Genomic DNA, 27,254 nt, shown 5'->3' with positions numbered 1-27,254 from the left:
AAGTGAATGGAGAATCAGGCCCTCCCCAAAGTGTCATTCAGGAACAATGTTATAAATGTTTTCCATTAAAGTGCCGTTCAATCATGCTGTCAGGAAATAACCAGAAAAGCAACAGAGATTTTATATGCTCAAGGGAAAGGGTCACGAGCAAGTCACCCCAGCATGATGCATTCAATACACAAAATTTAACAGATACCATGTTCATTTCACACACACACACACACACACACACACACACACACACACACACACACACACACACACACACCGCCCGCCAGATATGAGGTATTTAACTTGTAAACTTTAGCAAAGTTTTCTATTTTGTTTTGTTTTCACGGTGGAATGCAGAGGTTAGCAGCAGATGGACGTTTTGCTAGTTGATAAAACTTAATTAAATTGAGTAAACCATCCCAATAATAAAACCCAGTTTCCACCTCCACTGAACCTGAATCCTTTAAATCCTCAATAGCTGTTAGCGTCTTCCTGAAAAGTTTGTAAGATGTCCTCGGGCTTGCAGTATAACAAGTAGTTAAAGCCTCTGAGGATGCCGGTCTCTCTCTGCAGCAGGAAAGGCAGAGATTAGATTTGTCAAATGTGGGGTAATAATTTAACAGGGCCAGATAAGGTAAGACATGCCAAGCAATTTAGCAAACAGTTCTGGAAAGATCTATAGGTCTAGACTAACTGAGGTAAGTATGATAAATGCTGACACTAACCCAATTAGTTACAATGATTTTAGAGGTTTGGAAAGAGCTAAACCATAGCATAGCAAATCAATGAATACCCTTTTCAGAGGAAAAAAGCCTTTCAGTTTTAAGGAAACTCAAGCTTGGCCAATCTCTAAAATAAAACCTGTGAATCACAGATTTTGGCACTGAGGTCCAGCTCGCTTTATTCAATTCAAACCCTTTATCTTAGCCTAACATTTTCAAACCACACTGCAGCGGTGTTAGCTGCACAGCCCTCACTGAAGTTATTACAGAACAACTGTGAACATTCACATCCTCAGCCATTTCAGGGAATTAACATTGTTTAAAGCCCTTTGCAATCTTATGAGAGCTGTAGGTGTACAAAGGCAGCAACTTGGCATCATCTCTTCAATTTAATCCTGTCTTCCCCTGGTAAGTCAGGAGGAATTGTTGAAAAAGGATACTAATCATACATCCACACAAGGATGCTATTCGTATCCATTCTCTCTAACCAGCATGCACAGACACCAGCAAAATCCACCAGTGAGCTCAGCATCTCTCCACTTTCTGTGTCTTCCTGGGTTTGCTCAGTAAGAATGACAAATTCACCCCAGTGCAGAAGGCTATCACAAGTTTATGTATCACTTAGATCCAACTTAGGCCATATGAGTTTCATCCAAAGATTGTGAAATGGAAAAGTCTCAGTTTTCATCAGATTCATAAAACTTTAGGTTTGAGAAATAGCCTGATGTCTTTCCTATATGATGCCATACAACATTTAATAACGATAGACAACAAATGTAGGTTAGGGTAGACCATTTCTCAGTCGACTCAGCTTTGATGCACGCAACTTCAACAACAAATTCATTTGCTGTTCTCCCCTTTATCCTGTGGCCCCATCCAGAAGAAATACCAGCTCCTTTCTTCCATTACTTCAACTTTCCAAAAGCAACCTTCATGTGTGTCATAAATCACATCAACCCATCTACTTTCATCCTATTCAGCTTCTGGACCTGGACCATAGCAACATCAAAAGGTTTCAATCCCATTTAACCAAGGAACAAAGACACACATTTCTTTGGAAGGAAGTCACTTTGGGCTCTCATTTTACGTTATTAGGATGGTAGAACAAAATGTATTTTCAGTCACCTTTTTCTTTTTACAAAAATTACATTTATGACAAACATTAAATTGCTGCAGAACTAGTAATTTCTGCAGTCAAAGGTTGTTTGTGAAAGCAGCGAGTGCATGAAAATGTTTTTGTGACCATTACCATTGAAGTGTTCTTTGGATAATACTGGACATTTATAGATGAATATATATTTGAATATAAACATGATGCTTTTCTATGGCCTGCACTAAGCCAGCTAATGATGGTTGGAGTGAAATTCTCTTCAGTCGGTCTTAGGTACTTACCCAACTCCTGTTGGAGCAATTGCAGAGAGCCTCACACTTTCTGTGCTTCTGGGGAGGTTGGTAAGTGCTATTTCCCCATTTTACAGATGGGGGAACTGAGGCAGAGAGAAACTAAGTGACATATCCCTAGGAGAGATGAAAGAGCTGAAAAACATTAACTGAAAAACATTAGCTTATTGATTACTGTTATCAGTTAAATTCCCAGAGGATACTGGGAGCCCATAGGGCTAGCAGCCCATGGAGCATTTAACTATGTAACCGATTGAATTTCAGTTGGTTACACAGTTAGTAGTAGGGTTGTTTTTTTAAAATTTTACATCCCTAGCCCAGACTCACTCTGGAAGCTTGCAGCATGATAAGGAACTGAATCCAAGTCTCTTAACAGTATAGTGCTCTGTGACGGGGCGGAACGCCTCTGCCCCGCCGAGGCGAACCCGCCCCGCACGGAGCCAGCGGTGGCGCTTGTGCTGCTCGGCGCTGCCGGGGAGAAGCGGCGGGTCTGTGTGGCTTGCACGGCTGCCGCCAGGCAGGGCACCGTCGGGCGCGGTGGTAGCCCTGATGTCCGACAGAATGACGTCAGGGAGGAGGCGCCGGGGACGCACCGAGGGGGAGGAGCAGTGTGGGGGGATGACGTAGGAGGGCGGCGGGTAGTTTAAAAGGATGGTGGGAAGCCGCGGGGGGGGGGGAGGGGGAAAGAGAGGCCCAGAGCCAGGGTCAGAGGCAGAGGCAGGCGCAAGTGCCACAGCAGCGGTTGCTGCGGCGAGTTGGGAGTAGGAAGCAGCCCAGGGCAGGGGCTGGAGTTGGCCCGGCGAGCCGGAGGGTTTCGGGGGTTAGATTCCCCTGCCGGCTGAGTAGGTCCGGCCGGACCTGCTCTTAGGGCCCTGGGCTGGGGCCCGTGAGTGAGGGCGGGCCCGGGCCCCCCCTACTCCCTCCCCCGGCTGAGAACCACTGGGAGGCATCGAGGGCGTGGCCGTGGCAGAAGCGCACACTACGCTCCCAAGCGGCGAATCCGCCATCTAGGACCCTAACGTAGAGGGCAGGAGGGTGAGCCTTTCACCATTGGAGACGGGATTTGAGGGGGGGTTGTACCCCGACAACTGGATCCTGGAGGTACGCCTCCCCACATGCTCTAACCACTGGGACATGCTTCTTCTCTTTGTTCTCTAGCAAATCTAATGTGCAGTTTCTACAACTCTGAGAAGATGTAAAACATTATCCATCAGTTAGACTTGATTTGTCGATCTCTGGATTAGACAGGATGTTCCAAGTCTCAACTCCATCCCTACCACCTTAGTCCATATAACTCAAGTTTGTTATTAATGGTGGTTTATTCACCTACCAGGAATGGTCCTGCCTTGAGTGCAGAGGACTGGACTAAATGACCTACTGAAGTCTTTCCCAGTCCTACACTTTTGATATTTTATGCTGTTATGCTGACAATATGCGTTACCCTGGAAATATAGAGTTAAATATAGAGTCCTTTTCCCAAAGGACTTGGGAGGGCTTGTTTCTTTAAATATTACCAGGGACAGTTCCACTGGCTTTGCTGGGACTAGACCTTGTTGGCTCTGCACCCAGCAATAAATATTTGCAGACTGACACAAATAAGGAAGGATTCACTTATACACCTTGAGCAAGGCAAACTTCAGAACATGCATTAAGGCATAACTGTTTACCCAACATTTTTTTGTAAAGGGCTTGTTTAAGGCAGTTTGGCTGGGTCTAGAAAGGGGTGGTTGGATGGATTGCATTAGCTACTTTTTCATCTTGATGTCTTTATTGTTATTTATCGTAAATGCACCTACTGGCTGTTTGATGAGTATGGTATATAAACAGAAAGACAGGAATAAATGTGTGTGGAGTATTATTGGTAGTTAAAAGCTGGTAATTTGAATTATCCAGGCAGGGATAAGCAGTTCAAATGCCCAAATAATTCATTACATCTAGAGGAAGGAGAAGAGAGAAAACAAACAAACCCTGCTACAATGATGATTCAGCAAGTAATCAATAAGAATATTGGGCTCCTAACTCTGGAATGCTAGCCTTCTGCAATAGCATGAGTCCTAATTGGAGCAGAGGCTGGCTGCAGATTCCCATCCCAAGCCCCAGAGCTATGATTTAAACTAACCCAGATTGGCAAAGAAAGGCATGGAGGTTTCTCTTTCTGCTCATTAAAGGTGAAATTCTTTTTGGTGCCAAAGTCCCATTTCAGTCCACAGGACATAATTCATCCTATGATGATAAAAATTCTGGGGAGGCCAGATTATGGATTTAGACAGATGCTGGGAATGCATGAAACAAGAAGGAGCCCAATCAGCTCCAAGCTCATTTCCACTCCAAGAATGGAGCTTGCCAGAATTGGGTGGCTACAGACATCTGGAAAAGAAGCAGGTGGGCTAGTTTTGCTTGGCAGGATTTCAAAACTGACACTACCTCAAGGCATAGAGAGAACCCAGAAATGTGTCAAGAGTTTAATTAGTTGTAGCTTGGGGCATTTCTATGGTCTTGAGAGAATTAAAAGGCATAAAGATGGAAATTTACATTAGTCAGAAAAATTTTAAATGGTCGGTCTCCCTTCTGTACTAACCCCCAAACATATTCCAAACAACGACTGGTTCTTCTCTGTGGAACAAGAAAGGCAGCTGACCTTACTTTCACACATTAGGACAGCAGAAACAGTACTCTGGTACCACAGAATTTGATGGTATCGTATGAGACTAGATTTGATGAGAGCATTTGGTTGGCCTCCTCTAGCACTAAGAAGCTTGGGTTATGGAAAGGTAGAACAATACTGTCAAAGGTATTTACTATTACTATGGGCAATATTCACCTCTGTGCACAAGGCCAGCCCAAAGCAAAAGCACCTCTTAAAATAGACTAGGCCCCTGCAATGTGCTGAATTTCAGTGCACACATCAAGAGACAGGGATGGCATGAGGTTTACCAATATGCTTACCTGTTAAACGGTACTTGCCAGTTGCCCACATGGAGCCAGAGAAACTGTGGTGGGGCTGGGCCTTGGGATCTAGGTTAAAACAGTTAATCGGTTAAGTGCTGTGATTTAACTGGTTAACCATTTTAACCTCCCTATCAGGAGAACAAGTAATCTCAGAGGAAATCAAACTGCCCCAATAGATGTAGACAGATCCAGCTCTCACTTCTTGCCACTTACACAATCTTTGCTGAATTGGTCACCAACTCAACCTACAAGTATCATAAACTTGTTCCATTGTTTTATTCTGAACAAGTGGTACTTAAAAACAGCACCAAACAACTCCACAGTCATTGTCCCTACCAGCCTCTGATTTCTCTCTCTTGAAACTTTTATTTGATCAGTTGAGATCACAGGCTCACTTGAAATAAGACAGTGTTACTAATCCCAACAATCTCAAAATGCTAGGGAAGGTATGCTGCATAATTGGGAATAAACTTGCAACACATCCTCTTGTTTAAATTTCAGATGGTTCCTCTTAGACCATAAGCACAGCCTTACTGAGTCAGATCAAAGGTCCGGCAAGTCCAATATCCTGTCTTCAGACAATGACCATGCCAGATGCTTCAGAGGGTATGTCTACACTACCCCGCTAGTGCGAACTAGCGGGGTAATGTATGCATACCGAACGTGCAAATGAAGCCCGGGATTTGAATTTCCCGGGCTTTATTTGCATAAGCCGGCCGGCGCCATTTTTAAATGCCGGCTTGTTCGAACCCCGTGCCGCGCGGCTACACGCGGCACGGGCTAGATAGTTCGGACTAGCAAGCCATTCTGAACTATCTGTACGCCTCGTGGAAAGAGGCGTACAGATAGTTCGGAATGGCTTGCTAGTCCGAACTATCTAGCCCGTGCCGCGTGTAGCCGCGCGGCACGGGGTTCGAACAAGCCGGCATTTAAAAATGGCGCCGGCCGGCTTATGCAAATAAAGCCCGGGAAATTCAAATCCCGGGCTTCATTTGCACGTTCGGTATGCATACATTACCCCGCTAGTTCGCACTAGCGGGGTAGTGTAGACATACCCAGAGGGAATAAGCAGAACAGGGAAATTATCTAGTGATCCATTCCCTGTTGTCTAGTCACCACTTCTGAAAATGAGATGCATAGGAAACCAGATAATGAGGTTGAATTTCTGACCACCTGAGCAGGCCAACAGCCATTGATGAAATCATTCTCCATATCTAAATGGATACAAAAAACAATTGTAGTTTTTGCCTTCACAACATCACCTGGCAACAAGTTCTAGAAGGCTGACTGTACTTTGTGTGAAGAGTTATGGCTGGAAAGATCTTCAAATCTTACATACTAGTAGTATGTAATATTGATGTCAAAAAGGAGGGATGACCCAGAGATTAGCATGCTAGTCTGGGACAGGAAACCATGGTTCAATTCCCTGTTCTACCACATATTTCCTGTGTGAATGTGGGCTAATCACATAACCTCTCTGTGCCTCCTGTCTGCATCTGGAGAGAACAGCACTTCCCCACCTCACAGGGAAGATGCCAGGACAAATACATGAAAGACTGTGAAGTGTGCAGATACTATGTGGCAATAAGAGCCATATAAGTAGTTATCATAGGCAGCAGAACCTAGTGACCCCAGTCAAGACTGGAGTTCCAAAATACAGGGTGCAGCACAAACTATAGCCCTGGTGAACTCCCTGCATGAAAGCATGCAAAATGGAGACTAGGAAGAAATTTCCCTTATGGACATAGTGGTAGAAATGTAGCTGTGTTAGTCTGGTGCATTTGAAACAAAAAACAGGACTGTGTAGCACTTTAAAGACTAACAAGATGGTTTATTAGGTGATGAACTTTCGTGGGCCAGACCCATTTCCTCAGATCAAATAGTGGAAGACGGTTGTGACAATATGGTTGTGAAAATTTTCTTCCACATTTGATCTGAGGAAGTGGGTCTGGCCCACGAAAGCTCATCATCTAATAAACCATCTTGTTAGTCTTTAAAGTGCTACACAGTACTGTTTTTTGTTTCACCCTTATGGACATGTTATTCCATTCTTGTCCACTATCATGTTTCTTGAACCTTCTTCTCTTGCCTGATATTGGCCTCCCTGATAGACAGTATTCCTGACAAGATAGATCCTTGCTTTGATCCAATATGGAGTTCTAGCTACCTGTGAATAATTTTGAAAGGTGACAAGAAAAGTTTTATCTAGTATACTAGTAATTAGAGACTGAAAATGCCTAGCATTCTCTGTAATAATCTTTCTAGTGTTTTGTCACTTTAGAGGATAAGGGAGATCTTAAAGCACCAGCAGAGGGTCACATATGTTGCAGTCAAACACAACTTAATAATTTGAACAGAGGCAGTTAAAGGGAGGTGGAAAACAAAAGATTTCACTTTATACAGAGCTGAGAAAGTATGGAATTTGTGTTTTCTGACTCTCTGCTGGGCTTACAAATACTGTATTGAAATCCATGGAAAATAATGAAAGAGAGAGACATATAGAGACCAAGCTATAAATCAAATCAATGCATATGCAGTAGTGGAGAAAATATGCTACCCTGCCAGAGGACAGAAGGCAACCTTATATTCCTTCTCCTGCTATACCACACACAGAGTCCACTCAGGACTGTGGAATATCAAGGTTCATAAATGAATGACAAAACTGAAGAGGAATAAGCTGCCTTGGGCTTGGACACATGTGCATGCACATACATCTCTGATTTGTATTGGATTTTGTACTCTAATTTGATAAATACACGTTGAATGAAAGACTGGTTCATGCATCATCTCTCTCTTGCCTGATACATCTTCTTCGAGACTCCCTGTTGACACTTGCTCCTGAACTGTGACAATCGAGGTTTTATAGGATATTATAGTCTAGCCTGCAGGACATGAACCAGGACAATGTTCTCTTTATTCCTATTCTCCAGGAATTATATCTTTCTTTTGTTTCTGTTGAAGATTCCAGTGGACTTTAGTGTATCAACTGTATCCAGAAAGGGATAAATAGGGAAACCACACAGACAATATCACCATTGCAGTAACATCTACAGGCAGTCCCTGACTTACGCGGATCCGATTTATGTCGGATCTGCACTTACGAACGGGGCTTTCTCGCCCCGGAGGTCGAGGTGGCGGATTGCTGCCTGCGAGCTCCGGGGCGAGAAAGCCCCGTTCGTAAGCTGCTCCCGGTGCCCCTGGTCTGCTGGAGACCGTCTCCAGCAGACCAGGGGCACCGGGACTGAAGCCCCAGCAGCGGCGGGTTCCCGGGATTCTGAGGCTTTGCCAGAGCAAAGCCTCAGAAGCGCGGGAACCCGCCGCTGCTGCGGCTTTGCTCCCGGTGCCTGTGGTCTGCTGGGGACTGTCCCCAGCAGACCACAGGCACCGGGACTGAAGCCGCAGCAGCGGCCGGGTCCCTCACCTCTGAGACTTTGCCAGAGGCACCCCGCTGCCGCTTCGGCTCTGCTCCCCGTGTCCCTGGTCTGCTGGGGGGGGGGGGGGGGCGCAGCTAGTGTGCCCCCCCCCAGCAGACCAGGCTTTTGTTGTGGACCCTGGGGCAGAGCAGCTGGGGCGCTGCCGATTGGTCCTGCAGCGCCGCTCTGGGCACTACTGGACCAACCCGGCAGCACTCCAGCTGCTCTTCCCCAGGTCCTGATTCAGCCGCTGCTGGTCAGTTTCAGCAGTGGCTGAATCAGGACGCCTGGGGCAGAGCAGCTGGGGTGCTGCTGGGTTGGTCCAGTAGCGCCGAGGAGCGGTGCTACTGGAGCAACCCAGCAGCACCCCAGCTGCTCTGCCCCAGGCGTCCCCAAGTCAGCCGCTGCTGAAACTGACCAGCGCTGATTACAGGAAGCCGAGGCAGAGTTGCTCTGCCCCAGGCTTCCTGGAATCAGCCGCTGGTCAGTTTCAGCAGCAGCTGACTTGGGGAGCTTGGGGTTCTTAAGTTGAACCTGTATGTAAGTCAGAACTGGCGGTCAGTTTCAGCAGCGGCTGAATCTGGACGCCAGTTCCGACTTACATACAGATTCAACTTAAGAACAAACCTACAGTCCCTATCTTGTACGTAACCCAGGGACTGCCTGTATTTTCACTTTAATTTTCTGCTGACACACGGAAGTGTTTGAAAATAATAAAATTTGTCAAAACATTTTTCATGATAAACTCCTACACATGGAGTATTTACAAGGCACTAACATAATTCCATATCTGACTGGTACATTAACTGCCAGCAAAAGAGTCTCTGATGGCTAATATGCTGTAGGAACTAGCTGCCCGTGGCCAAAATATCCCCTTTTACTGGTATGCCATCATCAGCTGTGTGAGTCTATCTGCTATCTTCCACCCCAGAAGAGGCTACATTTCAGTGATAGAGTGGCTCTCATACACATATATAGGAACAAATAAGGATTCTCTCAGCCCCTTTCTTCCAACATCTGAAGAAGACATCATGGCTCTATAATACATAAAGGCTCTATGGATGTGGGCAAAACAAGTGAACCGTGGCTTGCCCAGTAACCCAGTCAACTGTGCAAAATGAGAGCACCATGGCCAGACCTGTCCTGTACCTGAGCAGTGAGAAACCACTTTGGATGCAACAGATGCTACAGAAACACATATATAATATTTTTATATATGTTAAGGATAATAAGTTCAGCTCCTCAGCCCCTGAAATGGGACAAATTGCAATTTCCCAGCCCTGACTTGGGACACAAGCTCTGGAAAAGGCTCTTTGAACCCTTTATTACCGATTTGTATTCACAGCTTTACTGACTTTTTTGGGAGGAGAGGGGGTCTGAAGATATAAAAAAAAGAAACCAAAAATCCAACAGGGTAAGGCTCCCGCTCTCTCTGCCTCAATGACGCTTGCTAATTAAAACACAAAGCAGCCAGGGCCGCAGAATTAATGGACATAGCTTCCTCTTTTCAAGTCTCGCCCGCTGACAGATCGCCTCATTCTTCCCCTATTCTTGAACCTTTCAAAAAAAATATAGCTTGCTTATCTTAGTGTGGGGTTGCCGTGGAAACTGCATCCCCGTGCGAGATGCTCTGTCATAACATTTCAGCACTGCTCGGAAGGCTTAAAGACACAGCATCCTCCACTCTGGGGGCCTCAGAGCCAGCCAGAGTCTTTGCAGATGGGCAGTTGTCAAAGTCACAGAGAAAAAGAGAGAGAGTTGCCGGGGGGGGGGGGGGAGGGGGGAGGAAAAATAACAGTTCAGATGCCTCAGAAATCCACTGCTGCTGTTATTGATGGGTATTGACCAATCTGCACTTCAATTTGGTCTCTCCAGGGGCATTTTCTTTTCAACAGCCACTGGCCTTTCAAATTATTCATAAAACTAAGAGGGCTGGCAGCAAAACATACCCCAGTTCACCTAGCATGGGTGAGTGCAAAGCACCTTCTTAGCTGGGGTTTAATCTTAGACTTATCTTTCAGGCAAGCCCTGGTTTTCCAGTCCTGAAACAGGGAAAGGATGGGGGGGAAGTAGTAAGTGCAATAATTACTCATAATGGGAACAAGCCTCCTACAGCCTGCTCCTTAATTACAGGGATGGCTTCCAGACTGTAATCACTAGGGGTCCAGATGGAAGTTCTCCAGTCTCTTTGAAGGACAGAATGTGTCAGTTATTAATTAAACATATGAGGCAATTAGCCTCAAAACTTCATAGTAAATCATTACAGCTGCAAAAGGTTGCAAAAGGAAAAGTGAGCAAAATATACCCTACATTTGCCAGACGATCATTGTGTCAGCAGCCAAAAAGCACCCTAAAAAACATAGCTCTTATGAGGAAAAGAACTGTTTTGGAAGAGCTTTTTGGGAGCAAAGGATCTGCATGGTTCTCAAAAGTCAGGCAGCGTCACAGTCAGATCCCCACAGGAAGTAACGGCTCACTACCTGCACATGAGCACCACCTGTGACTGTGTGGCCAAAAGACCTAATGCAAACATGGGGCCTAAATTACACTACAGCGGGCCATGGATCTAAGTTACACAACTTCAGCGCTGTGAATAGCGTAGTTGATGTCGGCATATTATATCTACTTACTGCGTTGAATCGATGGTGGACACTCTCCAGTCAACTGCACCTATGCTTTTCGGTCTAGTAGAGTATCAGAGTTGATGGGAGCGTGTTCAGTGTCCATTTTAGACCCGTGCTGAATCAAATGCTGCCTGTTGATCTGGCAGGTAGTGTAGACATGCCCGGGGATATACAAATACTGGAAACTCAATGGAGGAGGAGACATGTTATTTTATCTCTGGGATAACAGCTGCTGAAACAACGTGTCCAGTTCTGGTGTCCTCAGTTTGAGAATGATGCTGATAAATTGGAAAATGTTTAAAGAAGAGCTACTGGAATGCTTAAAGAATTAGAAAACCTGGCTCACAATGACAGACTTGAGGTGTTCAATCTGTTTAGTTTAACAAAGAGACAGTTAAAAGGAGACTTCATTACAGTTTGCAAGTACCAACATGAGGAACAAAATGTGATACCGGGCTCTTCAATCATACCGGTCTCTGTTAAACACAACCCAGATGCTGGAAGTTGGAGCTCCACAAATTCAGAATGCAAATAAAATGAAAAAAATATTAATTGTGAGAGTCCTTAACCACTGGAACATTTTACCCAGGGTCATGGTGGATTCTCTATCATTGACCATTTTTAAATCAAGATTGGGTGGGGGCGTTTTTTAAGCTTTGCTCTAGGAAATCAGTTGGGGAAGTTCTATGGTCCCTGCTACACGGCTCAGATTAGTCACAATGCTCCCATCAGGCCTTAGAATCTATGAATATTGAAATTCTACCTATGACATCTTATACCGTTCAGTGCTACAGGATTTTGAGACTTGTGGGAGCAGAGCCTACTCTCTGCTTGTTGCACACACCCAGCAGGGTGGAGTTACTCTGACGCATTAAGGAGAGAAGAGAATCTTTGTCTCTAAACAACTGTGGCATTTTGCTGCCAGTGTTCCACAGCAGACCTCTTCTCTCATCTCAACTGCTGTAATTCCTTTCTCTGGGCCTCCCCAAGCTCCAGCTCTGCAAACTCAAGCACATGCTGCTATTGGTTTCTTATATGTATAAAAAAAGTACAGTCACTTCATCTCATACTCAAACTCCCCATTTCAGAATCCAGCTCAAAATTGCCCTAGTTTTTAAAGTCTTTCAGGGATTTACTCCAGACTACACCCCTCTTCCTGTATGGACTAAACTTTGGTTCAGTTAAATTGGCAGACATCCAGAGTAATGCCACTGTGGTTTGTTCTCTACTCCAACATCGCAGCAAGTGTCAAACTCCACTCTGTCCCTAACAAGCTGGCTACGGCTGGAGGAGCCCATCTTCCACTCTGCGACTCTGCCATCTGGGACAGCATTCCTGTATTTCTCTGTCTTATGAACTCTCCCTCACCTCTATAAAACTTTTCATGGCAGATTATACACTGTACGAAGTCAGACTTCATCACTCTTCAGCTAAGTACTTCTATTTTTTTTGTGTGCATTGAAGGGTGGAGGGGGGGAAACCAAATAGTAACTGGAGACAGTGAGGGGATAGCTAAGAGTCAGCCAGGGAACTCAGGCTGGTTTTAGAGTTGCCAAGTAAAATACTTTGATCTCTTCCTCAGTGTGGTCTGGCATTCTTGGAGAATGGCACCTGAGAACATGTATGGAGAGAACCCTTTGCACTCCCTCCCTTTGGTAACCAAATGCTGCAGCACACTGGTGGAATCTTGCTGCATCCAATGAAAAGTGTTATAGAGGTGCCTTTGAATTGCTGGTTAAAATCAACATGAGGGAAACCGAGAGCCATGCCTACAGTCGCCCTAATGTCAGCAAAACTTTTGCCACTCAGGGTGTGAAAAAGATCACATCCTTGTGGCCAACATAAGTGCTCATGTGCACAGATGCTTTCTCACTGACATAGTTATCCCTGCATGGGAAGCTGATTTTGTTATGGCGATGGGAGAGCTCTCTCCCAAGTGCTCTTACAATAGAAAAGCTGCATCAGGACAGCCAAGCCCTGTCAACTTGTAACTACAGAGATGGCCCTAGCACTAAGGAACTGGGAAACAAACCTACTACCTATAGTTACATGAGGAAAATAATGGTTAGTACCTACTATATTTCTGGTTATCTAGACCAGTTCCTCACAGCTCAGCCATTAGGGAGTTTTGTTAGTAAGGATGGCAAATATGCAATAATAATCAGTGGAGTTAAAAACTATTGTTTTTAAAATGAAGTAGACAAGGTTTATGAACCACTCGCCTCTGAAATCACTACTTTGTGAAATGGGACTATACTATCTTCACTAGCTTCCCAGATTGCGGGTTTAGTTTACAAAACATTACCATTGACTACCACATGCTTGTGGAGCCTGATTTTCTACTGCCTACCCTCACTGCAATTCCTACATTGACCCATCACTGCTACCTCATACTCAAAATCTCAGTCACCCACTCAGATATTCCATTCTCAGCTTTATTTTAGTTCCTTTACTTTGTCCATAGAAGGACAACTCATTTATTGCTTGCACTACACTTCCTTCGCCATCTGCTATTCTTCTCCGTTTCCTTGTGTAAGATTACTGGCAGCCTTGCAACATTCCAAAGGCTAGACACTGCAGAATGAAACCTTACAACATATTACTTTATAATCAACGTAACAGGTAACAATTGCTGTTCTCTCCAATACAAACTTTTGAGGAAGCATGTGTAAGCGGGGGAATGGTCCCGCTATTTTGGGGAACTTTCCTGGCTTCTATACACCCCGGTGAAATGAACCAGCGAAAGGATCTGAGTCCCCGCTCCCACTTCCTTTACCCCACGGCTCCCTGATCCTGAGGGCTCCCCCTCCACTCTCCTGAGTAGCAGAGCCCTTGAAACCCCAACAAGGCTGGGCCCAGGTTTCCTGGGGCTTAATCCCTGACCTTGTAGTCACTAGGGGCAGGAGTTAGGGTGTCCCCACTCCGAGGTGCTCTCTTTACACTGCAGGCCTTCTTGGCCCAGTGATCACTTCATAAGGTTCAAAGCAAATACAATTTATTAAACATCAACTGATTAAAGAGAATAGAATAAGAAACAACGAGAATGGTTAAATGAGAACACACAGCCCTGCTCTGTAGCACAGGGACATCAACACAGCAGTCTGCAGAGCGTAAGGACAGTTCACAGTCTCTTCCTTAGAAGCCCTGGAAGTGCTGCAAGGGGCTGCAGGCTGGACACGCTTGCACTGGCAGTGACCACACAGCCTCAGTCTCTAAGTGGCCAGACCCCTCTCCCAGTCCAGAGCCTTTCCCCACACTTTGCAGGTCCCAGTAGCTCACCACATCCAGCTGCAGGCTGTGCTGCTTGGCCAGTTCCAGCTCCTTGTGTTGCTTCTCTGTTCCTTTTGGCTTTCTGAGCACTGCCAGTCTGCTGCTCAACACAGGGTCTGCACTGCTTGGCCTGTCTGTGTCTGGTTCTGTCGCTGCAGGACTTCTTCTTGTACTCCTCTTTCAGCTCTCTGTCTTTGCAGGACCTCTTCTGCACACAGCTGGCTCTGCTCTTTCAGCTCCCTGTTTGCTCAGAGAGAGCCAGAACAATCCCCACTTACAACCTGTCAGTCAGGCTGAGCTGGAGTGTTGACTGCTTTCCATTGTCTCTGGGGTCTGTCAGTCTCATGAACCCTTCCCCTTCTGAAGCTGGTAAACCAAAAAACTCCCACAGAGTTTTAGTAAGGGGTAACAGTCCCCTTACACATGGGAAGATGAGGCTGTACTGAAGAGCAGACTTCAGAACAGCAGAGTCACAGAGTGCTTCTCTTATGTCTGACTTCACCACTTAACTTGCTCTCTTCAATGTGTGTAACTCCCAGGCTTCAAATCTCCCGAAACTCTATATTCCAAATAATCCTTGGGCAAATGGGACTTGGTGGGTGTTTCAAGGATAAGCAATTAATATTTCTACATCACAGAGAATACTTCCGTCATGAGGAGGCTTAAGATGGCTATACTGAAGTTACAAGTGCTACAAGGAGACACCTATGCTTACTGGCAAGATTCTATAATTTATAAACATCATCGCCCCATGGCTCAGCTGACCAACTCAAAACATTCACCTTTAAAAAAAAAAAGTTGCCACTTTGGATATGTTGTTTTTTTAAAGGATAGAAACAGGATTTAGTTAGTTATTCATTTCCACATAGTTTTGTCTTCAGATCTGACCTTTTCTTTCAATACCCCCACAGAAAGGGCTAATTACATTTAGCAGTACATTTTAGCAGAACTATATGAAATCCTCCAAGTTTAGTTAGAAAAAGGCTTGTGAATTTTATGTTGCATTGGTTTCCAGGCCCTGATGTTCACAAAGTTTCCAGCTTCAAAGAACCAGGATTCTTCATGGTGAAACCTTGTGAATCCCAGTCTAAGATCTGGGTCCAAGCATATATGCCTTCATTCCACTTGTTATGGGAGTAATAGACATGTTGGAAAAAGAAGAACACAGGACTTTTCCCACTCAACACAAATACTAAATATCATGGCAAACAGAAGTTTCAAAGTGTCACAGATAGCAACAGAGTGAAGAAAGTTGCACCAGACTTCTGTAGAAAATGCTTGGATCTGAATTTAGGCCCAAGACTGACTGGAGTGTGTAGCATGGAATGTTTTGTGCTGAGTTAATAGTAGGCAAATCCAGGTGCCCAGCCAGGTTTAGGCTTCATGTTCCAATAGTCTGGTAGAACTTCTAACATTTTTCTACTAAACTAAGCTACCAGTAGTTCTGAAGGGGCTTCCAGGTGAAGAAAGCATAATAAACTTAATTGGTCACACCATTCATTACAGGGTCAAAGTCAAATTCGTCATCCACCTATACATTTCAGCCTCTTGGCATAGTCCACAATATTTTCAAATAAAACCTTGCAATTTTTTTGGTAGACATGGTGTGATTTGGTTTTGAGTTGAGGAGTGGAAAGAAAAAAGGAGAACAAGCCTATCCTTCAGCAAAAACAGGGATAAATGGCTATAATGTCACTTATTGTCCAGGTTCATTGCAAGATCATAACTAATGAATCTACCATCTTCATGCAGCCTTGAAAAAACAAGAGTGCCCTTTCAGTAGACAGCAAGTGCTAACCTACTACAGTAAGCCACATGAGAAGGGTTAGCAATATTACCGCCCTGCCTACAATCACCTTTATGTTACAATAAAGGCATTGTCTCTAATTGATTTCCATAATCATCAGAGACGACGAGTACTGAATACTGAAGGCTGAAAAATATTCTAATGTTTTAATACAACTTAAACTTGTCTGGATGGGGGAGGAGGTATCTTTAACTTTCCCTCCCTCCCCCCTCCCCACATGTGAAACAGATGAAAAGGTTCCCAGAAAATAACTTAATAGATACAAGCATCAAAAACATCCCAAACATCTGAAGAATGATTTCCACTTAAATATGCCTATTACCAGTTTTCAGTGATCTGTTCTGATCTCCCCTGGCTCAGGCAGGGACATCTTGGTTAAATATTCTAAGTGCATGGTGGAAGAGAGATCTATGAAGCAATTGGGAAGAGTGGGGGAAAATATATATGGGTAACTTCAAATGACTGGAGAACCTACCTTGTATTTGTGGGAAGATAAATCCTAGGATGTGTGGATATAGAACACAGGGTGGTTGCCAGGCAAGCTCAATGCGCACCAAAGCTGGAGAGTTTTAATTTCCTGAGGGCAACTAGCAGGAAATAATGCCATTTCATGATACACTGCCAGACAGTTTTTGTCTTTCACCAGAGCTTTTCATTAACGCAATTCCAGGCCTCGCTGTCTAACTGTGCCTCATGCATCACTGATCAAAGACTTTACAATTTAGCACCACCTTTGAGGGTTATGGGTATTCTCAATGGGACATGCAACAGCCAGTGTGGGGGCAAAATTCATATCCTCTGCTCCCCTGTGGAGGAATAATGAAGAGGTATACAGCATGTACAGTCCAGGATCTCAGTTAGTGCCAATTTTCTTGTGCAACACTACTGAATCAGTACGGAATTTGGATCAAGGAGTCTCTACGAGTTTTTGCTACAGGTTGGATCTCGTTAGTCTGGCACCCTCATGACCTGTCTGGTCTTGAACAAGGGGATTTGTTAGACCAGGGGATGGCCTCCTGGCCCATGCTGCTACCAAGTTGGGGCATCAGCCTGCCCCCGCTGCTGTCCCAGCGCCCCAGGGCTCTCTAGATGCTGCTGGCCCTGCTGCTGGGGGTGGAGAGCCACAGCCAGAGCTCTGCAACCAGAGCTAGAGCCCCCACAGGTAGGGCCAGATCTCCTTGGCTGTTGCTGGGGCCGGAGCTCCATGGCTGAGGTTGGGGCCATGCCACCCATTCCCCTTTCTCTCCTCCCCCATCACGGGGCTCCCGGCTGAGTTGCCAATACCCCCTACAGCTCTCCTGCCCAGCCGCCAGACCTCCCTGTTCCTGGGCTCTGTGGGGTACTGGACCATGGATGTTGCCGGACCAGGGAATCCTGGTTAAGGGAGGTACAACCTGTACTAATGAATGGGATAGATATTTAAATCTTGTGCAGGCAAATATCCCACTGAACACACAGAGTTTTACTTGGGTAAGAACTGAGTGAAGACCTCAGGTCTTGAACCATTCTTTTTACAGCATTGTTAAGGCTAAAAAGTATTTTTAATCTGAGCACATGGGGGGGGGGGGAGGGGAGATTCTCAGACCCACTTTGTACAAATAGGCTTGGCAGATTTTGATTTTTGTTTCCCTAATTGACAATTCTTATCCACTTTTCTTTTTAAGACTTCTTTTCTGTTTTTAACTATTTTTAGGTTTGTAGTTGTGGGGGCTAGAGTTGGGGTTAGAAGAGGGCTGCAGGAGGTGCAAGATGGCAAGGAGCAAGGTGTGGGGGAGGCTGTCATCATCCTAACCTGGTGGAGCATGGACCTCTCTCCCACCTCCACGGCCAGGACTGTAAGGAGAACGAGGAGCCCCTGGCTGTGGGAGAGACTGATCTGCTGCTGAACAATTCCTGCTTGGACACAGCTCCTGCACGCTGGTGAGCGACCAAGTGAGGCTATGACAACAGATCCACAGAGGGCTCCTGCATGGCCACAGGGTTGGTGATACAGGACCCCTGCTGGAACAAGGTGTGAGGAAGGCTGAGGTCCTGGTGCGGGACAGCAGAGACACACCACCAGAGCTGCCAGGAAGAGGGTGCATTCCCAATCACATGGGAGGCCAACCCTCCTGCTGAATGGCTCTCACATGAGGGCAGAGCCTTTCAGTAGCAGGGTGGCTGTCTCTGTAGCTAGGGACTCTTCCTCGCAGTCCTGGCCAAGCATCTCTGCTCTGCTGAGCCAGGCCCTGCTACTTTGTGCCAACAGGGATTGGAGGTCAACAACCCACTGCATTGTTCCTGGGCAGGAATGGTTTAGCAGCAAAGTGACCCCTCCTCCCCTGCCATTGGGAGGCTCTTTCCAGTCCTGGGCAGGGGTCTCTGCTCTGCCCCACCAGGGCCACAGCCTCCTTCTATACCTTGCACCTGCTAGAATTGGCTGTCATTGGCCCTGAGGTACTGCAAGGAGCCCTCTTCAGCTCTGCTGCCATGGCCCACTCACTCCCATGACAGCTGTGCTGCGGAGGGCTCCCTGAATGGCTGGTGACATCCAATCCCTCCCTCCCCCACATCTTGCCCCTTGCTGTCTTGCGCCTCTTGCAGCCCCGTCCTAACCCCAACTCTATCCCCTACAACTATATACCTAAAAATTGATAAAAGCAGAAAAGAAATCTTAAAAATAAGAGTGGATAAGAATTGTCAATAAGAAAAAAATCTGACTGTTACTGATTGATTTTTTCCCCCCTTGGTTTCAGAGTGCCAGCTGAAATCTACATTTAGTGGCAGTTATCAGTTAACATTGAATATATATAAGCGACGAGGAGTCCTGTGGCACCTTATAGACTAACTTCAGTTAGTCTATAAGGTGCCACAGGACTCCTCGTTGCTTTTGCAGATTCAGACTAACACGGCTACCCCTCTGATAATTGAATATATATATAGACATAGACACACACAGACAGACAGACAGACAGACAGATATCACCCACTTTTCATAGTCTGTGAAGAAAGAGTCTTGACAAGGTATTCCAGGAGATAAATGTTATTGTCTCAATTGAGACCATTGGCACACTCGTTTTTACAGATACAGACTAATACAGCTACTCCTCTGAGAATTGTCTCAGATGTCTGAGACTAAATAAATGGGGCCAGGCTGTTTACTGCCCCTTTTAAAGGTTACAAGAGAAGTAGATGGATCTTTCTTTCCATTCTTTTATTTGCAGTTTTACAACTGCTGTGTCTCCCTTCTGGATGAAGCACCGTCCTTATGCATAAGTTTCAGCAACAGTGTTTCTTCTAGTTATTACCTAACAAGACTGCTACCATAGCACATGGCCACTCACTGGAAGACACATGGGTCTGATGATCTCTGTAGCTCTCACCACAGGTCAAAGAATCAGAGAGAGTAACCTTTAGATGAACCCTGACACGAGACTGTCTTAGTCATGTCTTCTGAGTAGAGAGAGCGCCCCTGACAGTGCGGGGCCATGACAGCTCCCTGATATTCCTCCTGGTCACTCACTAATCAAGTGTAGAAAAGATTTTTATGGTACCTAGCATAAACAATGGCAGCAACCCTAGCCAGAAAGACATTACACTCTGCAGCAAAACTGATCAGTTTCACTGGCAGAGCCTGGACTAGGGATATAAAATCCTGTTTAATTGTTTAACCAGTTAACTGATTAAAGGGGAGGAGGTGTCACTTCAGCCCAGCTGGAGCGCCCCCACCCCCTCTGCCACAAGCATGGGCTGGACTGGCTAGGCTGAAGCAGCTCCTCCCTGCCTGTGGCTGGCTAGGACACTCATCATAGGCAGGTGCTGCTCTGGTGTCCTGGCTGGGTGCCCAGGTCTGCCAGAGCAGCCCTTGTCCACATGGTGCTGCAACAGTTCCTTGCTCGCAGCAGTGGGGGAGCTGCTCCAGCCCCCACCAGTTAACCATTCACATCCATAGCATGGACTAATTTTAGAGCCACACACTTTCAAGGCAGGCCTGTTCACTGTGGAGTGTACAGAACATGGGCCCAATCCTGCATGGTGTTGAACAGCTTCCTCTCCCATTAACTTTGAGCTGAGGTACTCAAGAGTTGCTCACTCCCTTTCTTCAGAGTCGCGCTGGTAGAATACTGTACCTCTTCAGCAGGTGGAGGCACAGGAGTGGACGTGAGAGGTGGGAAACTATCACTGAAGCTTTCAAATGCCTATTTAACAACAATTGATCACCACTGGTGCCAAATTAGGTAATTTGCTAATGGATAACTAATGGATAGGCATTTGTTAATGGATAACTACAATATTGTCAGCAAAGGGCAGAACAAGAACCAAGTTGCAAGGAAACAGTACACTTCTCTCAAACACAGACTACTGGAAATGTTAGGGTTGTATTTATCTGGAAAATTATTGTATGCTAATTGATCTTTAAAATCAGCTGTATTGTGGGTTATATACCATAGAAAGCATGAAGTCCTAAGATGTGGTTTTTGTAGATGAATGTACAATCCAAGCATGTAGTTAGCAACCCAGCGGAAACTGACGTGGCCACATAGGAGGGCTCAGAATTTCTACAACAGATGTATAAAGGTAAATTACAAGACTATTCACACAACATCAGTACACACTAAAATAAGCTTGAGACATGCCTTTGATGTATGAATTGCTTCACAGAATGCCACAATTTAAAACTAAATAAAAGTATATTTAGTGTGCAGAAAGCATGAGACACCATCAAGGACCAAGGGCTGCCAAATATATATTTCTTGGGGGAGGGGGGTAAGAGGAAGAGGGAGGAACACACCACATACAGACACTAATAAAATACCTGTGAGAACCTGCATTATAGTATGAACTAACTAGAGCAGGGAGTTGAAAGCCAGAACTGCAATTAAACAAGCACATAGGGAATTAAACAAGCACATAGGACTTTTGTATCTGTTGCTGGCCTCTTCACTGCTACTCTTTGCGGCCCGCAGCAAGTCACTTTCCCTCAGTCTGTGCCTCAGCTTCTTTGTCTGTAAAATGGGGATGATACTAATCAATCTGACAAGTGTGAAATCAATTGGTGGGGTCCTCAGATGAAAAAAGTCTTTTATCAGCCCAAAGTGTATTATCAGCATTAACTATTTAGTAATATTGCTTTTCCAAGTTAAACTCATTCACAAGGATCAGTTCCACTGAAGAGAGAGTAACCAACACCTGCAAAAAAAGGATGTTTATAACTCTAACCCTGAGAGATTATGAATGGGTGATAGATTAGATTATGATAGCCATGGCTACTTCTAAAGGTCTCTAAAAAGTGACTCTGGAAGAATCTGCTGTAACCATCCATTTATTCTATACTTTTGGAGTCTGATCAAATCTGACAGTTTCAGTGATCATCATGTACTGGGTAGGCAGGTTCAGGGACTGTGAACATTCTTTTCAGTGCTCTATTCTTACCTTTTAAGATGGCTTTGGAAGGCACTGTACAGAATGGTAGTTATCCTGGGCTTCAGTGTGGCCAGAACACTGTCTGCTTACAAAAATGCAGCAAGAGAACTCTAATGCATGACCTCACTCCTGTGGTCATCCTGAGCACACAGCATAATCTAGGAGGGCTGAGCCCAGATCTGCAACTCAGGAACTGCCACCTTCCTGGCTCTGTCACTGACTTGGAACATGTCCTCGGTCAATCTTCCTAGATCGTTACACAATGCCCAGTTCAGTAGTGCCTCTGTGCCTCAGTCTTCCCATTGTTAAAATGGAGGGAAAACATTCCTACCTCTCAGAAGTGCTCTGAGGATTATTTAAGGTTACAAGGTGCTATGCTGTAGGCAGTATGGTCCTTGGGGTAGGCTGGGCAGTGAGAAAAACTGACATCTAGTCCCAGACCTACTCTACTTACAGGACTGAAGGCAAATTGCAGTCCCTTCTATACCTTTTCCCCCATGAGCAAAGTGAGGGTTATTATACCTGCCCGCATGAATGAAGAAGCACTTCTTGCTAGATATTATCATCCAAGGGATAACATCTGCACCTTAGGACAGTCATTCTCTATAGATATGACCTTTCCTTACCATACCGAAGGCCTCTAGCTAGCCCCACCAGCAGATGGCACTGACTGCAGAAAACACCTCTGCAATTTATTACATGGACTTGCACATGTGAACAGGATCAACCCATGAAGGTGTATGATGGGACACCCATCTCACTCCTCTTAGGCTCAATCTAAACTGCATCTTTCTTGCAGAAGAGGAAACGCAAAGGAAGCGCTCATTAGCATTTCACACACTCATTTGCATATTGTCTTCCGATTCTTTTTGTGGAAGAGGTTTTTGCAGAAAAAAAGTAGTGTAGACAGGGCCATTTTGTGCAAAAAAAACCCTTTTTGTGCAAGAACCCTTATTCTTCAATAAATAAGAGATAAGCGTTCTTGTACAAAAGGGTTTTTTTGGCGCAAAATGGCCCCATCTACACTGAGTTTTTTCCCTCAAAAGGGATCAGAAGGGAATATGCAAATGAGAGTGCAAGAAATGCTAATGAGTGTTTCATTTGCATTTCCGCATCCACAAAAATGATGCAGTGTAGACAAAACCCCATTTGAACTTCCACTTGAGCACCTGGTGGGAACAGAGTAGCCCCATGCTGGCAGTGGGGCTCAGCACCTGCCCCCGCACTCTGCAGCAGCAGCAGCAGCAGCAGCAGCAGCAGGGGAAATGGGACTGGTGTGGTCCCAGACCACTCTGCTCTCCTGGATTCTGGTGCATCACATGGGAGAGGGGACAGAACCACCCCCACACTCACCAGAGAGAAGCACAGTGACACAGATGGAAGCTATGGGAGTAGAGCAGGTTAGAGCCATGACACACTGCTTCCCACCACCCCACCCCACCGCCTGCCACTGCCAGTGAGTATAAAAGGGGCAGATCCTGCTGGTGCCAACCCCCGGCTATGGTCATCTCTTGGCCACATCACTTGGGGGGAAGGGAGGGAATAGGTGGGCAGGGGGCAGAGCAAAAGCAGGGAAGAGGCGGGTCGTGGGAGGGTGATTGTCCCATCTCTCTCCTGGGCTAGGGGTGGCACGGGGAGAAACCAGTCACAGGGCTAGTGTTCCTCCCCACCCGTCACCCCCATGGCTGAACTTTCACTCAAGCCCTCAATGACCAAAACTCATCATTTTACAGTAGCACGCAACATATCTGTGCAGGCACTTTCCAGACACAATTTTGCTGTGAATATCTGATAAAAGCTCACATGCACCCAGTTAAACGGATGGATTAACATGGTATGGGGGAAAGAAGGAATTCCCCATAGGGTATATTGACAGGAATCTTTGAGAAGAGATTTTTACCTTCCTTTCGGGAATAATCTGTTAGGACCAGGTGGCCAGATCTACTAGTTTCCTGTACTTGCAGAGGCTTTAGGCACTGAGGAATGTTGCTTTTTCTAGTTTCTGCTAGGTTTCTATACAGCATCTTAGAAGTCAGAAATGGCATATGAGATCTCTGATCTATTTCCCTGCCAATGGAGGACTCCCTGTTGTACACTCACTCCCTGTTGTACAGTTTCCATTGCTTTTTACAGTGTAACCTCAAAAATCTCAATTGACAGGGTTCCCTCTAGTTTCCTTGGTAGACTAATCCACAATCTCGGGGATACATTACTGTTAAGAAATTCCCTTCAAGCACCATCTAAACATTCCTTTCTTTAACTAGGAACAATGGGTTAAAAGTTATTTCCCAATAGGTCTTCCTAACCAATTCCTCTGCCTCCTTGATGTTTATACCATTTGCACCTTTGCAGTAAGGTCAAACATAAGACCAAGAAAAAGCCAAAGGATATTCAAGTTACAGTGTTACAGAGACTGTCACAGCTGATCATCTGTACCTTCAGATTTATTTTAAAATAATGAACGTGTATAAAAATGATGGGATACATTACCAAAACTGAGCTACTCTGAAAGTAGTCTGTATTGCACCTAGTGCAAAAGGACACGTGTATGACAACTTTGAAGAGCAGCGATGCATACACCTGATTGATGCTCATGAGAGGAGAAAAGCAACAGTAGCAGCCACAGCAACAGAGCCAGGACAATTCTTTTGCCCCCACTGTGAACGCCCATGCCGATCAAGGCTTGGACACCTCAGCCACATGCAAGTCCACAACCAATGAGCCTGTGCGAGCTCAAGACATCATCATCAGACACGACGGACTATTACCACCGCAAAAGGATGCAGATACTTAGTTGGGAATTACAGGGAAATTATTCACACACGCATACATTTACACATATACACACAGACACACACACACACACACACACACACAAATAAAGGACCTTATTTTTAGAAGTGCCACGATGCCAGCTGCCTGTTCTGGAAGCTTTGCATACCCAATATTAGTATATCCCCCAGGCTGAATTATCGATGGCAACTGAATGCAGGACTTTTGGATTTAAAAGCCAGATCCATTGTTTGAAGTCAGTAGCAGATTCATAAACTTCATATGGTCCAGCCACTAAAGAGACGTAAAAGATGCAGCCTCTTAACATCGAAATGATATGTTCCCCTAAAAGTCAGGCCCAAGAAGAATAAAATTGGAGATTATTAAAATGGGAGTCGTCTAGATAAGTAACTCTGAATACTATAAAATAGTCCTGGCAGTTATGCTAGAAGACAGAGATAAATTTTACTCAGGCTGTGTGTAGACTGCCCCCTCTTGTGCAAAAAAATATGCAAATGAGGCAAAGCGTGGAATATTGCCATGCCTCATTTGCATAATTAATGAGGCTCTGTTTTTGCACAAGAAGCTTTTGTGCAAAAAGGAGCTGTCTACACGGCTCCTTTTTGTGCAAAAATCTCCTCTTGTGCAAGAGCCGTTCTTCCTCTTTTTTTCAGGAAGAATGACTCTTGTGCAAAAACGGAGCCTCATTAATTATGCAAATGAGGCATGGTGATATTCAACACTTTGCCTCGTTTGCATTTTTTTGTGCAAGAGGGAGCTGTCTAAACATAGCCATACAGTGATGTGACCGCTTTGTGCATCAACATTTACAATGTTCCTTACACATCCGCTTGTGCTGAGAACAATATTCTTATTAAAACTAACCAGGCACAACAACAGGAGGGCCAACTGCCATACCCCAGCTTTGCTCATCTGAACTTACAGAGCTTATTTATTTAGTTACAACCCTTCATTCGGGAGCTTTATTTATTTATTTAGACAGGGGATTTCTGCAATCCTTCAGGATTAGTCAATCAGCATCATTCCCAGCATTCCAAATGAACATTTGTTAGCACCAGAATTATCTTGCTTGCTCATTCAGTGCCAGGAGGAAATATTCATGCTGATGAAGGTTAAACAGATTAGCAGAGCTGAAGCCAGAGTGCTTCTCTTATTTATTCGAAAGCTTAAGTCTTGCTGTCATTTAAGGAGCAGGTGGCTTGGTTTGGAAAAGGACAGAATTATAGAAATGTAGAGCTGGAAGGGACCTTAAGAGGTCATTTAGTCCATCCCCCAATGCTGAGGCAGGATTAAGCATACTATGTTCAACCCTGGAGAGGGGCAGTTACAATGTCTGGTGTGTTTTGGCATGTATACCCTCACAAGAGACACCAAACGTCACAAAAACACAGTCCTGGAAGGGTAAGTAATGAGTCGGGTTACAGAACAGGAACAGAGAATATAACTTCTAGAGAGTCATGTTCTTCTAGATCATTCTACTGCACTGAGGCAGGAGATAAACAAAATGGTCATCCCAATCTCATGTTCCACTACAAACCAAGGGGACATAATTCAATGAAATGCAAAGAGGACAACACGTGCAGGTGAAGAAAGAGGAGGTTGTTACCTATAACTGGAGGTTCTTTGAGATGGGTGGTCCCTATTAAGGATGTAAAAGACTAGTTGACTAGTCAACTATCTGATAAGCATTTGCTTATCGGATAGTATTTTGACTAGTCGATATCCCCCCCCCCCCCCCCAATTTGCTGCTTCTATGAGATAGTGGCAGCAAAAGTGGGGGAAGGGGTACGTCAAAGTGGCATCGCCGCTGCACCTTTGAGCCTGGGATCAGCCAGGAAGTCCCAGTTGATCCTGGGCTCCCCCTAGCATTTCCCTAGAACCTGGGATCAGCTGGGGAGTCCAAAAGCTGACCCTGGGTTCCAGAGAAGTGCCACGTGGAACACGGGGTCAGCTGGGGACTCCCCAGCTTACCCCAGGCTCCATGGCTTTGAAAGGCACAAGAGTCCCTGCTCAGGACTCTTGTGCATTTCAAAGCAGGCACGCCACGTGCAGCTCGGAATCAGTGGGACTTCCCGCTTGCTCCAGGCTGTACATAGTGTTCTGCATTCCTCCTTTGAAATGTACAAGAGCCCCAGTGGAACCAAGCAGGGGCTCTTGTACATTTCAAAGGAGGAATGCGGAAGTGCCTATCGATTAGTCAACTAGTCAATGGAAATTCCAGCGACTAGTCAACTAGTCAATTAACCGCATTTTAATATCCTCAGTCCCTATATGGATTCTAGTACCTGCCTTCCATCCCCTCTGCTGTGGTTAGTAGAGGGTCTTCAACTCATGTACCTCTTCCAAATTCAGCTACAGACACAAGGACAATGCACGAGCGGGTCAATGGATACCTTTATAGAATTGTCCCAGTTCCGGTGCATGGCACACACCCACACCTATTTTTGGAACCCATATAAGGACCATGCAACTCAAAGACTCTCCAGTCACAAGTGATTAACTTCCTCTACCATTAGTGATGCACCCTATGTGGATTTCAAACAGGGGTGAGTAGCAAGCAGTGACCAGTGTGGAGGTGGTGTGAGGACTTGTGAGAAGTTATGGTCTATAAGAAGATGGAGCCAACGGCCGGATCTGCTGTGGGGGGGATGGAATAGTGAGAGGTAAAGTTGTGGACAGAGCTCCACATGGCTGTTCAGTAAATGTGTTGTCATGGCACATCCATGAGGCAGACTGATGTGGCAATGTCTGTTCACATGACGATAGGAGGTGGAGCTATCTTGGATGAAGTGTAGCATTCACAGAGGCAATGGAAGGTATATTTGGAGATGTGCTGGGGGGAGAGGGATTGCCCCTTGAGGCATTCAGCAATGACAACAAA

General features: G+C 45.4%; 1 protein-coding gene across 11 annotated transcripts in view; it reads right to left on the bottom strand.

Annotated features, from left to right (window-relative positions):
* TSPAN18 (tetraspanin 18) overlaps positions 1-27,254 on the bottom strand; it is a 195,619-nt gene that overhangs the window by 128,583 nt on the left and 39,782 nt on the right. The window contains exon 3 of one of the 11 annotated variants that reach the window (XM_075927536.1): positions 5,061-5,129. The exons of 9 other annotated variants lie outside the window; for them this stretch is intronic. The gene's annotated coding sequence lies outside the window, so the exon portion shown is untranslated. Of the gene's footprint in view, positions 1-5,060; positions 5,130-11,106; positions 11,286-27,254 lie in introns of those variants that run through there. One more of the 11 variants, XM_006124486.4, reaches the window with a different exon arrangement.

Source organism: Pelodiscus sinensis, chromosome 4 (assembly GCF_049634645.1).
Source record: "Pelodiscus sinensis isolate JC-2024 chromosome 4, ASM4963464v1, whole genome shotgun sequence".
NCBI lineage: Eukaryota > Metazoa > Chordata > Testudines > Trionychidae > Pelodiscus > Pelodiscus sinensis.
This window is presented reverse-complemented; position numbering and strand designations above follow the sequence as displayed.